Raw genomic sequence first — 18381 nt, 5'->3', positions numbered from 1 at the left:
GATATATGTGTCAGAGGTGGAGGGAACGAGAAGTGGGAAACCAAATTGGAGGTGGAAAGATGGAGTGAAAAAGGTTTTGAGTGATCGGGGCCTGAACATGCAGGAGGGTGAAAGGGATGCAAGGAATAGGGTGAATTGGAACGATGTGGTACACCGGGATCGAGGTGCTGTCAATGGATTGAACCAGGGCATGTGAAGCGTCTGGGGTAAAGCATGGAAAGTTCTCTGGGGCCTGGATGTAGAAAGGGAGCTTTGGTTTCGGTGCATTATTACATGACAGCTAGAGACTGAGTGTGAACGAATGTGTCCTTTGTTTTCTTTTCATCGTGCTACCTCGCGCACATGAGGGGGGAGGGGGTTGTCATTTCATGTGTGGCGGGGTGGCGATGGGGGTGAGTAGGGGCAGACAGTGTGAATTGTGTGCATGTGTGTATATGTGTGTGTCTGTGTGTGTGTGTATGTGTGTGCGTGGGGATGTGTGGGTGTGTATGTTTGCGTGTGTGGACGAGTGTGTGTGTGCGTGTGTGTGGGGGTGGGTTGGGCCATTTCTTTCGTCTGTTTCCTTGCGCTATCTCGCAGGCGCAGGAGACGGCGACAAGATAAAATAGAAATAAAAAAATAAATATATATATATCATCTTTCATTCTCTCTCTCTCTTTAGAGACACAGTAGGATTTGAGAGTGGTATTTATGGAAGTTAACGGATGGACCGAACCAGGACATAAGGGGCGGCCGGGGGGAAACCATGGAAAGTTCTGTTGGGCATTGTTGTGGATAGGGGGACTGTGGTTTCGGTGCATTGCACATGACAGATAGAGAAAGGATGTGAGGGAATGTGACTTTCATTCATCTGTTCCTAGCACTATCTCGCTAACGCAGAAAACGATGAAAAAGTAATATATACATACATATATATATATATATATATATATATATATATATATATATATATATATATATATATATATATATATATATATATATATATATATATATATATATATATATATTTATATTTATATATATATATATATATATATATATATATATATATATATATATACATATATATATATATATATATATATATATATATATATATATATATATATATATATATATATATATATATATATATATATATATATATATATATATATATATATATATATATATGTATATATATATATATATATATATATATATGTATATATGTATATGTATATATATATATATATATATATATATATATATATATATATATATATATATATATATATATATATATATATATATATATATATATATATATATATATATATATATATATATATATACATATATACATATATATATATATATATATATATATATATATATATATATATATATATATATATATATATATATATATATATATATATACATGTATATATATATTATTTTATTTATTTTATTATAATTTGTCGCTGTCTCCCGCGTTTGCGAGGTAGCGCAAGGAAACAGACGAAAGAAATGGCCCAACCCCCCCCCATACACATGTATATACATACGTCCACACACGCAAATATACACACCCACACAGCCTTCCATGGTTTACCCCAGACGCTTCACATGCCCTGCTTCAATCCACTGACAGCACGTCAACCCCGGTATACCACATCGCTCCAATTCACTCTATTCCTTGCCCTCCTTTCACCCTCTTGCATGTTCAGGCCCCGATCACACAAAATCTTTTTCATTCCATCTTTCCACCTCCAATTTGGTCTCCCTCTTCTCCTTGTTCCCTCCACCTCCGACACATATATCCTCTTGGTCAATCTTTCCTCACTCATCCTCTCCATGTGCCCAAACCACTTCAAAACACCCTCTTCTGCTCTCTCAACCACGCTCTTTTTATTTCCACACATATCTCTTACCCTTACGTTACTCACTCGATCAAACCACCTCACACCACACATTGTCCTCAAACATCTCATTTCCAGCACATCCATCCTCCTGCGCACAACTCTATCCATAGCCCACGCCTCGCAACAATACAACATTGTTGGAACCACTATTCCTTCAAACATACCCATTTTTGCTTTCCGAGATAATGTTCTCGACTTCCACACATTCTTCAAGGCCCCAGAATTTTCGCCCCCTCCCCCACCCTATGATCCACTTCCGCTTCCATGGTTCCATCCGCTGCCAGATCCACTCCCAGATATCTAAAACACTTCACTTCCTCCAGTTTTTCTCCATTCAAACTCACCTCCCAATTGACTTGACCCTCAACCCTACTGTACCTAATAACCTTGCTCTTATTCACATTTACTCTTAACTTTCTTTTTCCACACACTTTTCCAAACTCAGTCACCAGCTTCTGCAGTTTCTCACATGAATCAGCCACCAGCGCTGTATCATCAGCGAACAACAACTGACTCACTTCCCAAGCTCTCTCATCCCCAACAGACTTCATACTTGCCCCTCTTTCCAAAACTCTTGCATTTACCTCCCTAACAACCCCATCCATAAACAAATTAAACAACCATGGAGACATCACACACCCCTGCCGCAAACCTACATTCACTGAGAACCAATCACTTTCCTCTCTTCCTACACGTACACGTGCATTACATCCTCGATAAAAACTTTTCACTGCTTCTAACAACTTTCCTCCCACACCATATATTCTTAATACCTTCCACAGAGCATCTCTATCAACTCTATCATATGCCTTCTCCAGATCCATAAATGCTACATACAAATCCATTTGCTTTTCTAAGTATTTCTCACATACATTCTTCAAAGCAAACACCTGATCCACACATCCTCTACCACTTCTGAAACCACACTGCTCTTCCCCAATCTGATGCTCTGTACATGCCTTCACCCTCTCAATCAATACCCTCCCATATAATTTACCAGGAATACTCAACAAACTTATACCTCTGTAATTTGAGCACTCACTCTTATCCCCTTTGCCTTTGTACAATGGCACTATGCACGCATTCCGCCAATCCTCAGGCACCTCACCATGAGTCATACATACATTAAATAACCTTACCAACCAGTCAACAATACAGTCACCCCCTTTTTTAATAAATTCCACTGCAATACCATCCAAACCTGCTGCCTTGCCGGCTTTCATCTTCCGCAAAGCTTTCACTACCTCTTCTCTGTTTACCAAATCATTTTCCCTGACCCTCTCACTTTGCACACCACCTCGACCAAAACACCCTATATCTGCCACTCTATCATCAAACACATTCAACAAACCTTCAAAATACTCACTCCATCTCCTTCTCACATCACCACTACTTGTTATCACCTCCCCACTTGCGCCCTTCACCGAAGTTCCCATTTGCTCCCTTGTCTTACGCACTTTATTTACCTCCTTCCAGAACATCTTTTTATTCTCCCTAAAATTTAATGATACTCTCTCACCCCAACTCTCATTTGCCCTTTTTTCACCTCTTGCACCTTTCTCTTGACCTCCTGTCTCTTTCTTTTATACATCTCCGACTCAATTGCATTTTTTCCCTGCAAAAATCGTCCAAATGCCTCTCTCTTTTCTTTCACTAACACTCTTACTTCTTCATCCCACCACTCACTACCCTTTCTAATCAACCCACCTCCCACTCTTCTCATGCCACAAGCATCTTTTGCGCAATCCATCACTGATTCCCTAAATATATCCCATTCCTCCCCCACTCCCCTTACTTTCATTGTTCTCACCTTTTTCCATTCTGTACTCAGTCTCTCCTGGTACTTCTTCACACAGGTCTCCTTCTCAAGCTCACTTACTCTCACCACCCTCTTCACCCCAACATTCACTCTTCTTTTCTGAAAACCCATACAAATCTTCACCTTAGCCTCCACAAGATAATGATCAGACATCCCTCCAGTTGCACCTCTCAGCACATTGACATCCAAAAGTCTCTCTTTCGCACGCCTGTCAATTAACACGTAATCCAATAACGCTCTCTGGCCATCTCTCCTACTTACATAAGTATACTTATGTATATCTCGCTTTTTAAACCAGGTATTCCCAATCATCAGTCCTTTTTCAGCACATAAATCTACAAGCTCTTCACCATTTCCATTTACAACACCGAACACCCCATGTATACCAATTATTCCCTCAACTGCCACATTACTCACCTTTGCATTCAAATCACCCATCACTATGACCCGGTCTCGTGCATCAAAACCACTAACACACTCATTCAGCTGCTCCCAAAACACTTGCCTCTCTTGATCCTTCTTCTCATGCCCAGGTGCATATGCACCAATAATCACCCACCTCTCTCCATCAACTTTCAGTTTTACCCATATTAATCGAGAATTTACTTTCTTACACTCTATCACATACTCCCACAACTCCTGTTTCAGGAGTATTGCTACTCCTTCCCTTGCTCTTGTCCTCTCACTAACCCCTGACTTTACTCCCCAGACATTCCCAAACCACTCTTCCCCTTTACCCTTGAGCTTCGTTTCACTCAGAGCCAAAACATCCAGGTTCCTTTCCTCAAACATACTACCTATCTCTCCTTTTTTCACATCTTAGTTAGATCCACACACATTTAGGCACCCCACTCTGAGCCTTCGAGGAGGATGAGCACTCCCCGCGTGACTCCTTCTTCTGTTTCCCATTTTAGAAAGTTAATACAAGGAGGGGAGGATTTCTGGCCCCACGCTCCCGTCCCCTCTAGTCGCTTTCTACGACACGCGAGGAGTACGTGGGAAGTATTCTTTCACCCCTATCCCCAGGGATAATATACATATATATATACATATACACATACACACACATACACATACATACGCACATATACACACACAGACACATACATATATATACATATAAGAAATGTAAGAAACAATTTAGAAAACTGAAACTTCTAGCTTGAAAAGAATGAAAAAAAGAATGTCACATAATGGTTCAACCTCTGGCTATGGAAAAAAGGAAATGTATAATTTATTTACACAAACGTCAATAGCAGTTCTCATCAATTTACATATACAATTTACATATATTTACATATATTTACATATATCAATTTACAATATACATATATATATATATATATATATATATATATATATATATATATATATATATATATATATATATATATATATATATTCTTTCTTTCTTTTAAACTATTCGCCATTTCCCGCATTACCGAGGTAGCGTTTAAGAACAGAGGACTGGGCCTTTGTGGAATATCCTCACCTGGCCCCCCTCTGTTCCTTCTTTTGGAAAATTGAAAAAAAAAAAAAAAACGAGAGGGGAGGATTTCAAGCCTCCCGCTCCCTCCCCTTTTAGTCGCCTTCAACGACACGCAGGGAATACGTGGGAAGTATTCTTAATCCCCTATCCCCAGGGATAATATATATATATATATATATATATATATATATATATATATATACATATATATATATATATATATATATATATATATATATATATATATATATATATATATATATATATATATATATATATATATATATATATATATATATATTATCCCTGGGAATAGGGAAAAAAGAATACTACCCACGTATTCCCTGCGTGTCGTAGAAGGCGACTAAAAGGGAAGGGAGCGGGGGGCTGGAAATCCTCCCCTCTCAATTTTTTTTTTTTTTTTTAAAAGAAGGAACAGAGAAGGGGGCCAGGTGAGGATATTCCCTAAAAGGGCCAGTCCTCTGTTCTTAACGCTACCTCGCTAATGCGGGAAATGGCGGATAGTATGAAAGAAAAGATATGTATATATATATATATATATATATATATATATATATATATATATATATATATATATATATATATATATATTATGTATATATATATATATATATATATATATATATATATATATATATATATATATATATATATATATATATATATATATATATATATATATATTTATATATATATATATATGTGTGTGTGTGTGTGTGTGTGTGTGTGTGTGTGTGTGTGTGTACGTGTAGGAAGAGAGGAGAGTGATTTGTTCTCAGTGAATGTAGGTTTGCAGCAGGGGTGTGTGATGTCTCCATGGTTGTTTAATTTGATTATGGATGGGGTTGTTAGGGAGGTGAATGCAAGAGTTTTGGAAAGAGGGGCAAGTATGAAGTCTGTTGTGGATGAGAGAGCTTGGGAAGTGAGTCAGTTGTTGTTCGCTGATGATACAGCGCTGGTGGCTGATTCATGTGAGAAACTGCAGAAGCTGGAGACTGAGTTTGGTAAAGTGTGTGAAAGAAGAAAGTTAAGAGTAAATGTGAATAAGAGCAAGGTTATTAGGTACAGTAGGGTTGAGGGTCAAGTCAATTGGGAGGTAAGTTTGAATGGAGAAAAACTGGAGGAAGTAAAGTGTTTTAGATATCTGGGCGTGGAGCTGGAAGTGGATGGAACCATGGAAGCGGAAGTGAATCATAGGGTAGGGGAGGGGGCGAAAATCCTGGGAGCCTTGAAGAATGTGTGGAAGTTGAGAACATTATCTCGGAAAGCAAATATGGGTATGTTTGAAGGAATAGTGGTTCCAACAATGTTGTATGGTTGCGAGGCGTGCGCAATGGGTAGGGTTGTGCGCAGGAGGATGGATGTTCTTGAAATGAGATGTTTGAGGACAATATGTGGTGTGAGGAGGTTTGATTGATTCACATGGAGAGAATGAGCGAGAAAAGATTGACCAAGATGATATATGTGTCGGAGGTAGAGGGAGCGAAGAGAAGTGGGAGACCAAATTGTAGGTGGAAACATGGATTGAAAAAGATTTTGAGTGATCGGGGCCTGAATATGCAGGAGGGTGAAAGGCGTGAAAGGAATAGAGTGAATTGGAACCATGTGGTATACCGGGATCGTCGTGCTGTCAATGGACTGAAGCAGGGCATGTGAAGCGTCTAGGGTAAACCATGGAAAGTTCTGTGGGGCCTGGATGTGGAAAGGGAGCTGTGGTTTCGGTACATTATTACATGACAGCTAGAGACTGAGTGTGAACGAATGGGGCTTTTGTTGTCTTTTCCTAGCGCTACCTCGCACACATGAGGGGGGAGGGGGCTGTTATTCCATATGTGGCGGGGTGGCGATGGGAATAGATAAAGGCAGACAGTATGAATTATGTACATGTATACATATATATATATATTATATATATATATATATATATATATATATATATATATATATATATATATATTATATATATATATATATATATATATATATATATATATATATATATATATATATATATATATATATATATATATATATATATAATATACATATATATATGTATATATATATATATATATATATATATATATATATATATATATATATATATATATATATATATATATATATATATATATATATATATATATATATATATATATATATATATATATATACATATATATATATATATATATATATATATATATATATATATATATATATATATATATATATATATATATATATATATATATATGTACAATATATATACATATATATATATATATGTATATATATATATATATATATATATATATATATATATATATATATATATATATATATATATATATATATATATATATATATATATATATATATATATATATATATATATATATATATATATATATATATATATATATATATATATATATATATATATATACATATATATATATATATATATATATATATATATATATATATATATATATATATATATATATTTTTTTTTTTTTTTTTTTTTAAACTATTCGCCATTTCCCGCGGTAGCGAGGTAGCGTTAGGAACAGAGGACTGGGCCTTTTTTGGAATATCTTCACCTGGCCCCCTCTGTTCCTTCTTTTGGAAAATTTAAAAAAAAAGAGAGGGGAGGATTTCCAGCCCCCCGCTCCCTCCCCTTTTAGTCGCCTTCTACGACACGCAGGGAAAACGTGGGAAGTATTCTTAATCCCCTATCCCCAGGGATAATATATATATATATATATATATATATATATATATATATATATATATATATATATATATATATATATATATATATATATATATATATATATATATATCCCTGGGGATAGGGGAGAAAGAATACTTCCCACGTATTCCCTGCATGTCGTAGATGGCGACTAAAAGGGGAGGGAGCGGGGGGCTGGAAATCCTCCCCTGTCATTTTTTTTTTTAATTTTCCAAAAGAGGGAACAGAGAATTGGGCCAGGTGAGGGTATTCCCTCAAAGGCCCAGTCCTCTGTTCTTAACGCTACCTCGCTAATGCGGGAAATGGCGAATAGTTTGAAAGAAAAGAAAAGAAAAAATGATATATATATATATATATATATATACATATATATATATATATATATATATATATATATATATATATATATATATATATATATATATATATATATATATATATATATTAAGAATATATGGTGTGGGAGGCAAGTTGTTAGAAGCAGTGAAAAGTTTTTATCGAGGATGTAAGGCATGTGTACGTGTAGGAAGAGAGGAAAGTGATTGGTTCTCAGTGAATGTAGGTTTGCGGTAGGGGTGTGTGATGTCTCCATGGTTGTTTAATTTGTTTATGGATGGGGTTGTTAGGGAGGTAAATGCAAGAGTCTTGGAAAGAGGGGCAAGTATGAAGTCTGTTGGGGATGAGAGAGCTTGGGAAGTGAGTCAGTTGTTGTTCGCTGATGATACAGCGCTGGTGGCTGATTCATGTGAGAAACTGCAGAAGCTGGTGACGGAGTTTGGAAAAGTGTGTGGAAGAAGAAAGTTAAGAGTAAATGTGAATAAGTGCAAGGTTATTAGGTACAGTAGGGTTGAGGGTCAAGTCAATTGGGAGGTGAGTTTGAATGGAGAAAAACTGGAGGAAGTGAAGTGTTTTAGATATCTGGGAGTGGATCTGTCAGCGGATGGAACCATGGAAGCGGAAGTGGATCATAGGGTGGGGGAGGGGGCGAAAATTTTGGGAGCCTTGAAAAATGTGTGGAAGTCGAGAACATTATCCCGGAAAGCAAAAATGGGTATGTTTGAAGGAATAGTAGTTCCAACAATGTTGTATGGTTGCGAGGCGTGGGCTATGGATAGAGTTGTGCTCAGGAGGATGGATGTGCTGGAAATGAGATGTTTGAGGACGATGTGTGGTGTGAGGTGGTTTGATCGAGTAAGTAACGTAAGGGTAAGAGAGATGTGTGGAAATAAAAAGAGCGTGGTTGAGAGAGCAGAAGAGGGTGTTTTGAAATGGTTTGGGCACGTGGAGAGAATGAGTGAGGAAAGATTGACCAAGAGGATATATGTGTCGGAGTTGGAGGGAACGAGGAGAAGAGGGAGACCAAATTGGAGGTGGAAAGATGGAGTGAAAAGGATTTTGTGTGATCGGGGCCTGAACATGCAGGAGGGTGAAAGGAGGGCAAGGAATAGAGTGAATTGGAGCGATGTGGTATACAGGGGTTGACGTGCTGTCAGTGGATTGAATCAAGGCATGTGAAGCGTCTGGGGTAAACCAAGGAAAGCTGTGTAGGTATGTATATTTGCGTGTGTGGACGTGTGTAAGTACATGTGTATGGGGGGGGGGTTGGGCCATTTCTTTCGTCTGTTTCCTTGCGCTACCTCGCAAACGCGGGAGACAGCGACAAAGTATTAAAAAAAAAAAAAAAAAAAAAAAAAAAAAAAATATATATATATATATATATATATATATATATATATATATATATATATATATATATATATATATATATATATACTTCCATGGGGATAGGGGAGAAAGAATACTTCCCACGTATTCCCTGCGTGTCGTAGAAGGCGACTAAAAGGGAAGGGAGCGGGGGGCTGGAAATCCTCCCCTCTCGGTTTTTTTTTTTTTTTTTTTTAATTTTCCAAAAGAAGGAACAGAGAAGAGGTCCAGGTGAGGATATTCCCTCAAAGGCCCAGTCCTCTGTTCTTAACGCTACCTCGCTATCGCGGGAAATAGCGAATAGTGTGAAAAGAAAAAAAAAAAAAAAAAAATATATATATATATATATATATATATATATATATATATATATATATATATATATATATATATATGAAGGTGCGCGTTCATACACACTTTATTCGTATGTATACATACATATATATATATATATATATATATATATATATATATATATATATATATATATATATATATATATATATATATATATATATATATATATATATATATATATATATATATATATATATATATATATATACAAGTTAATGATCACTCATCCCGACAATTTTTCTCTGCACACCTACATCCAGGTCTCTCTTTATCATGCTCTTTTTTCATTAATGTGAAATCCAGTAATGCCCGCTGATCATTTCTCCCTCTCACATACGTATACTTGTGAATATCCCCCATTTTAAACCAGGTATTCTCGATCACCAGCCTTTTTTTACCACACAACCCCACAAGTTGTTCACCATTTCCATTTATTTACCGAATACCCATTGCCCCCCAATCGTAATGACGGAAGGAGCTAGATTACTGTGGATGGTTGTTCTTACGATACATTAGAAGGTGGAGATGTTGGATGTAGATACAAATAGTAGTGATATTATTCTTATGGTTGCAATATTTGTTCAAGCTGGTCAGAGCTTGAAGCTGTGGTAATATGTATGAATTCATTGTCTCATTCTATCCCGTATGCGGAAGGACTTTTCTCCTTCTTTCCTTCTTTATTGTAGGACCATAGTTTATGTATCGGTTTTCTGTTATTATCACAGATTTCTTTTGTTTCTATGACGATTTTATTGAGGAGTGGTGTGTTTTTATTTTCTTCCCGTTTATGGCCACTATTCAGTTCCCCCTATCTCATCCCACCCCTTTCATGGAAGACTGCTCAAATTTTGTCCAATCTAGAACGACTATTCAAAGTTCACCATAACATCCAGCATAGTTGCCTGATTGTATCTCGACTTCAAACAGGAGTGTACATTGTACATCTCTCACTTCACCAGGACTGTTCCAAATTCATCAACTGCGCTGAAGGTCGGCCGTACCTCCAGTCTTGTGGGCCTGGAACGTTGTTCAACAGCGAGACCAACATCTGCGACTGGCCCCACGCCGTCACGTGCCCCACCGTGCCCTCCCACGCTACCCATGGTGATACGTCCCGCGCCAGGAGGCCTCCACCACCTGGGCGTGGCAGGGGAAGGAACAAGAACCCGTCCATTACGTCAGCGCTTGAGGATGTGAGTATTGTAGGTATTGTAACTATGAATCTCTCTCTCTCTCTCTCTCTCTCTCTCTCTCTCTCTCTCTCTCTCTCTCTCTCTCTCTCTCTCTCTCTCTCTCTCTCTCTCTCTCTCTCTCACATACAAGAGAAGTCATCATATGAAGCTATGATGCAGTTCCTTTAGATGATCACTCTCATGAATGTTATAATCTCTCTCATTTATAAGACTGGCGATGAGAGGATTGTGGTGAAATGTTACTTCCTGTGACATCAAGAAATTTTCATCTGCCCGCGACCACCTAGTTATGGTCATGGGCATATGTATGTATATATATATATATATATGTAAGTATGTAAGTAGGAGAGATGGCCAGAGAGCGTTATTGGATTACGTGTTAATTGACAGGCGCGCGAAAGAGAGACTTTTGGATGTTAATGTGCTGAGAGGTGCAACTGGAGGGATGTCTGATCATTATCTTGTGGAAACTAAGGTGAAGATTTGTATGGGTTTTCAGAAAAGAAGAGTGAATGTTAGGGTGAAGAGGGTGGTGAGAGTAAGTGAGCTTGGGAAGGAGACTAGTGTGAGGAAGTACCAGGAGAGACTGGGTGCAAAATGGAAAAAGGTGAGAACAATGGAAGTAAGGGGAGTGGGGGAGGAATGGGATGTATTTAGGGAATCAGTGATGGATTGCGCAAAAGACGCTTGTGGCATGAGAAGAGTGGGAGGTGGGTTGATTAGAAAGGGTAGTGAGTGGTGGGATGAAGAAGGTAAGATTATTAGTGAAAGAGAAGAGAGAGGCATTTGGACGATTTTTGCAGGGAAAAAATGCAATTGAGTGGGAGATGTATAAAAGAAAGAGACAGGAGGTCAAGAGAAAGGTGCAAGAGGTGAAAAAGAGGGCAAATGAGAGTTGGGGTGAGAGAGTATCATTAAATTTTAGGGAAGATAAAAAGATGTTCTGGAAGGAGGTAAATAAAGTGCGTAAGACAAGGGAGCAAATGGGAACTTCAGTGAAGGGCGCTAATGGGGAGGTGATAACAAGTAGTGGTGATGTAAGAAAGAGATGGAGTGAGTATTTTGAAGGTTTGTTGAATGTGTCTCATGATAGAGTGGCAGATATAGGGTGTTTTGGTCGAGGTGGTGTGCAAAGTGAGAGGGTTAGGGAAAATGATTTGGTAAACAGAGAAGAGGTAGTAAAAGCTTTGCGGAAGATGAAAGCCGGCAAGGCAGCAGGTTTGGATGGTATTGCAGTGGAATTTATTAAAATAGGGGGTGACTCGATTACTGACTTGTTGGTAAGGTTATTTAATGTATGTATGACTAATGGTGAGGTGCCTGAGGATTGGCGGAATGCGTGCATAATGCCATTGTACAAAGGCAAAGGGGATAAGAGTGAGTGCTCAAATTTCAGAGGTAAAAGTTTGTTGAGTATTCCTGGTAAATTATATGGGAGGGTATTGATTGAGAGGGTGAAGGCATGTACAGAGCATCAGATTGGGGAAGAGCAGTGTGGTTTCAGAAGTGGTAGAGGATGTGTGGATCAGGTGTTTGCTTTGAAGAATGTATGTGAGAAATACTTAGAAAAGCAAATGGATTTGTATGTAGCATTTATGGATCTGGAGAAGGCATATGATAGAGTTGATAGAGATGCTCTGTGGAAGGTATTGAGAATATATGGTGTGGGAGGCAAGTTGTTAGAAGCAGTGAAAAGTTTTTATCGAGGATGTAAGGCATGTGTACGTGTAGGAAGAGAGGAAAGTGATTGGTTCTCAGTGAATGTAGGTTTGCGGCAGGGGTGTGTGATGTCTCCATGGTTGTTTAATTTGTTTATGGATGGGGTTGTTAGGGAGGTATATGCAAGAGTTTTGGAAAGAGGGGCAAGTATGAAGTCTGTTGGGGATGAGAGAGCTTGGGAAGTGAGTCAGTTGTTGTTCGCTGATGATACAGCGCTGGAGGCTGATTCATGTGAGAAACTGCAGAAGCTGGTGACTGAGTTTGGTAAAGTGTGTGAAAGAAAAAAGTTAAGAGTAAATGTGAATAAGAGCAAGGTTATTAGGTACAGTAGGGTTGAGGGTCAAGTCAATTGGGAGGTAAGTTTGAATGGAGAAAAACTGGAGGAAGTAAAGTGTTTTACATATCTGGGAGTGGATCTGGCAGCGGATTAAACCATGGAAGCGGAAGTGGATCATAGGTTGGGGGAGGGGGCGAAAATCCTGGGAGCCTTGAAGAATGTTTGGAAGTCGAGAACATTATCTCGGAAAGCAAAAATGGGTATGTTTGAAGGAATAGTGCTTCCAAAAATTTTGTATGGTTGCGAGGCGTGGGCTATGGATAGAGTTGTGCGCAGGAGGATGGATGTGCTGGAAATGAGATGTTTGAGGACAATGTGTGGTATGAGGTGGTTTGATCGAGTAAGTAACGTAAGGGTAAGAGAGATGTGTGGAGATAAAAAGAGTGTGGTTGAGAGAGCAGAAAAGGGTGTTTTGAAATGGTTTGGGCACATGGAGAGAATGAGTGAGGAAAGATTGACCAAGAGGATATATGTGTCGGAGGTGGAGGGAACGAGGAGAAGTGGGAGACCAAATTGGAGGTGGAAAGATGGAGTGAAAAAGATTTTGAGTGATCGGGGCCTGAACATGGAAGAGGGTGAAAGGAGGGCAAGAAATAGAGTGAATTGGATCGACGTGGTATACCGGGGTTGACGTGCTGTCAGTGGAATGAATAAGGGCATGTGAAGCCTCTGGGGTAAACCATGGAAAGCTGTGTATGTATATTTGCGTGTGTGGACGTGTATGTATATACATGTGTAAGGGGGTGGGTTGGGCCATTTCTTTCGTCTGTTCCTTGCGCTACCTCGCAAACGCGGATTACAGCGACAAAGCAAAAAAAAAAAAAAAGAAAAAAAAAATATATATATATATATATATATATATATATATATATATATATATATATATATATATATATATATATATATATATTTATATTTATAAAAATAAATAAATATATATATATATATATATATGTATATATATATATATATATATATATATATATATATATATATATATATATATATATATATATATATTTTGCTTTGTCGCTGTCTCCCGCGTTACCGAGGAAGCGCAAGAAAACAGACGAAAGAATGGCCCAACCCACCCCCATACACATGTATATACATACACGTCCACACACGGAAATATACATACCTATACATCTTAATGTACACATATATATACACACACAGACATATACATATATACACATGTACATAATTCATACTGTCTGCCTTTATTTACTCCCATCGCCCCCTCGCCACACATGAAAAACAGCCCCCTCACCCTGATGTGTGCGAGGTAGCGCTAGGAAAAGACAACAAAGGCCCCATTCGTTCACACTTAGTCTCTAGCTGTCATGTAATAATGCACCGAACCACAGCTCCCTTTCGACATCCAGGCCCCACGCAACTTTCCATGGTTTACCACAGACGGTTCACATGCCCTGATTCAACCCATTGACAGCACGTCGACCCCGGTAAACCACATCGTTCCAATTCATTCTATTCCTTGCACGCCTTTCACCCTCCTCCATGTTCAGGCCCCGATCACTCAAAATCGTTTTTACTGCATCTTTCCACCTCCAATTTGGTCTCCCACTTCTCCTCGTTCCCTCCACCTCTGACACATATATCCTCTTTGTCAATCTTTCCTCACTCATTCTATCCATGTCACCAAACCATTTCAAAACACCCTCTTCCGCTCTCTCAGCCACACTCTTTTTATTTCCATACATCTCTCTTACCCTTACATTACTTACACGATCAAACCACCTCACACCACATATTGTCTTCAAACATCTCATTTACAGCACATCCATCCTCCTGCGCACAACTCTATCCATAGCCCACATCTCGCAACCATACAACATTGTTGGAACCACTATTCCTTCAAACATACCCATTTTTGCTTTCCGAGATAATGTTCCTTACTTCCAAACATTCTTCAAGGCTTCCAGGATTTTCGCCCCATCCCCCACTCTATGATTCACTTCCGCTTCCAAGGTTCCATCCGCTGCCAGATCCACTCCCAGATATCTAAAACACTTTACTTCCTCCAGTTTTTCTCCATTCAAACTTACCTCCCAGTTGACTTGACCCCCAACCCTACTGTACCTAATAACCTTGCTCTTCTTCACATTTACGCTTAACTTTCTTCTTTCACACACTTTACCAAACTCAGTCATATATATATATATATATATATATATATATATATATATATATATATATATATATATATATATATATATATATATATATATATATATATATGTATATACATATATTTTTTTTTTTCATACTATTCGCTATTTCCCGCGATAGCGAGGTAGCGTTAAGAACAGAGGACTGGGCCTTTGAGGGAATATCCTCACCTGGACCTCTTCTCTGTTCCTTCTTTTGGAAAATTAAAAAAAACAAAAAAAAAAACGAGAGGGGAGGATTTCCAGCCCCCCGCTCCCTTCCCTTTTAGTCGCCTTCTACGACACGCAGGGAATACGTGGGAAGTATTCTTTCTCCCCTATCCCCAGGGAATATATATATATATATATATATATATATATATATATATATATATATATATATATATATATATATATATATATATATATATATATATATATATACGTATATATATACTTATATATATATATATATATATATATATATATATATATATATATATATATATATATATATATATATATATATATATATATATATATGCTTTTTTTTTCTTTTTTTTTTAAACTATTCGCCATTTCCCGCGTTAGCGTGGTAGCGTTAAGAACAGAGGACTGGGCCTATTTTGGAATATCCTCACTTGGCCCCCTCTGTTCCTTCTTTCGGAAAATTAAAAAAAAACGAAAGGTGAGGATTTCCAGCCCCCCGCTCCCTCCCCTTTTAGTCGCCTACTACGACACGAAGGGAATACGTGCGAAGTATTCTTAATCCCCTATCCCCAGGGATAATATTCATATATATATATATATATATATATATATATATATATATATATATATAATCTTTTTCTTTCATACTATTCGCCATTTCCAGCGTTGGCAAGGTAGCGTTAAGAACAGGGGACTGGGCTTCTGAGAGAATATCCTCACCTGGCCTCGTTTTCTGTTCCTTCTTTTGGAAAAATTAAAAAAAAAGGAGAGGGGAGGATTTCCAGCCCCCCGCTCCCTCCCGTTTCAGTCGCCTTCTACGACACGCAGGGAATACGTGGGAAGTATTCTTTCTCCCTTATCCCCAGGGATATATATATATATATATACATATATATATATATATATATATATATATATATATATATATATATATATATATATATATATATATATATATATATATATATATATATATATATATACATATATATATATATAAAGGGGAAGAGTGGTTTGGGAATGTCTTGGGAGTAAAGTCAGGGGTTAGTGAGAGGACAAGAGCAAGGGAAGGAGTAGCACTACTCCTGAATCAGGAGTTGTGGGAGTATGTGATAGAGTGTAACAAAGTAAATTTTAGATTGATATGGGTAAAACTGAAAGTTGATGGAGAGAGATGGGTGATTATTGGTGCATATGCACCTGGGCACGAGAAGAAAGATCATGAGAGACAAGTGTTTCGGGAGCAGCTGAATGAGTGTGTTTGTGGTTTTGATGCACAAGACCGGGTTATAGTGATGAGTGATTTGAATGCAAAGGTGAGTAATGAGGCAGTTTAGGGAATAATTGGTATACATGGAGTGTTCAGTGTTGTAAATGGAAATGGTGAAGAGCTTGTAGATTTATGTGCTGAAAAAGGACCGGTGATTGGGAATACCTGGTTTAAAAAGCGAGATATACATAAGTTTACGTATGTAAGTAGGAGAGATGGCCAGAGAGCGTTATTGGATTACGTGTTAATTGATAGACGCACGAAAGAGAGACTTTTGGATGTTAATGTGCTGAGAGGTGCAACTGGAGGGATGTCTGATCATTATCTTGTGGAGGCTAAGGTGAAGATTTGTAGGGGTCTTCAGAAAAGAAGAGAGAATGTTGGGGTGAAGAGTGTGGTGAGAGTAAGTGAGCTTGGGAATGAGACTTGTGTGAGGAAGTATCAGGAGAGACTGAGTACAGAATGGAAAAAGGTGAGAACAAAGGAGGTAAGGGGAGTGGGGGAGGAATGGGATTTATTTAGGGAAGCATTGATGGCTTGGGCAAAAGATGCTTGTGGCATGAGAAGCGTTTGAGGTGGGTTGATTAGAAAAGGTAGTGAGTGGTCGGATGAAGAAGTAAGATTATTAGTGAAAGAGACGAGAGAGGCATTTGGACGATTTTTACAGGGAAAAAATGCAAATGAGTGGGAGAGGTATAAAAAAAAGAGGCAGGAGGTCAAGAGAAAGGTACAAGAGGTGAAAAAGAGGGCAAATGAGAGTTGGGGTGAGAGAGAATCATTAAATTTCAGGGAGAATAAAGAGATGTTTAGGAAGGAGGTAAATAAAGTGCGTAAGACATTGGAGCAAATGGGAACTTCAGTGAAGTGGGCTAATGGGGAGATGATAACAAGTAGTGGTGATGTGAGAAGGAGATGGAGTGAGTATTTTGAAGGTCTGTTGAATGTGTTTGATGATAGAGTGGCAGATATAGGGTGTTTTGGTCGAGGTGATGTGCAAAGTGAGAGGGTTAGGGAGAATGATTTGGCAAATAGAGAAGAGGTAGTAAAAGCTTTACGGAAGATGAAAGTCGGCAAGGCAGCAGGTTTGGATGGTATTGCAGTGGAATTTATTAAAAAAGGAGGTGACTGTATTGTTGACTAGTTGGTAAGGTTATTCAATGTATGTATGATTCATGGTGAGGTGCCTGAGGATTGGCGGAATGCGTGCATAGTGCCATTGTACAAAGGCAAACCCTATAAGAGTGAGTGCTCATATTACAGAGGTATAAGTTTGTTGAGTATTCCTGGTAAATTATATGGGAGGGTATTGATTGAGAGGGTGAAGGCATGTACAGAGCATCAGATTGGGGAAGAGCAGTGTGGTTTCAGAAGTGGTAGAGGATGTGTGGATCAGGTGTTTGCTTTGAAGAATGTATGTGAGAAA

General features: G+C 37.9%; 1 protein-coding gene across 1 annotated transcript in view; it reads left to right on the top strand.

Annotated features, from left to right (window-relative positions):
• LOC139766743 (uncharacterized) overlaps nt 1-18381 on the top strand; it is a 318468-nt gene that overhangs the window by 51516 nt on the left and 248571 nt on the right. Inside the window, exon 2 of the mRNA XM_071695665.1 lies at nt 11018-11251. The gene's annotated coding sequence lies outside the window, so the exon portion shown is untranslated. The remainder of the gene's footprint in view (nt 1-11017; nt 11252-18381) is intronic.

This window comes from Panulirus ornatus, chromosome 58 (genome assembly GCF_036320965.1).
Source record: "Panulirus ornatus isolate Po-2019 chromosome 58, ASM3632096v1, whole genome shotgun sequence".
Taxonomy (NCBI): Eukaryota; Metazoa; Arthropoda; class Malacostraca; order Decapoda; family Palinuridae; genus Panulirus; species Panulirus ornatus.
This window is presented reverse-complemented; position numbering and strand designations above follow the sequence as displayed.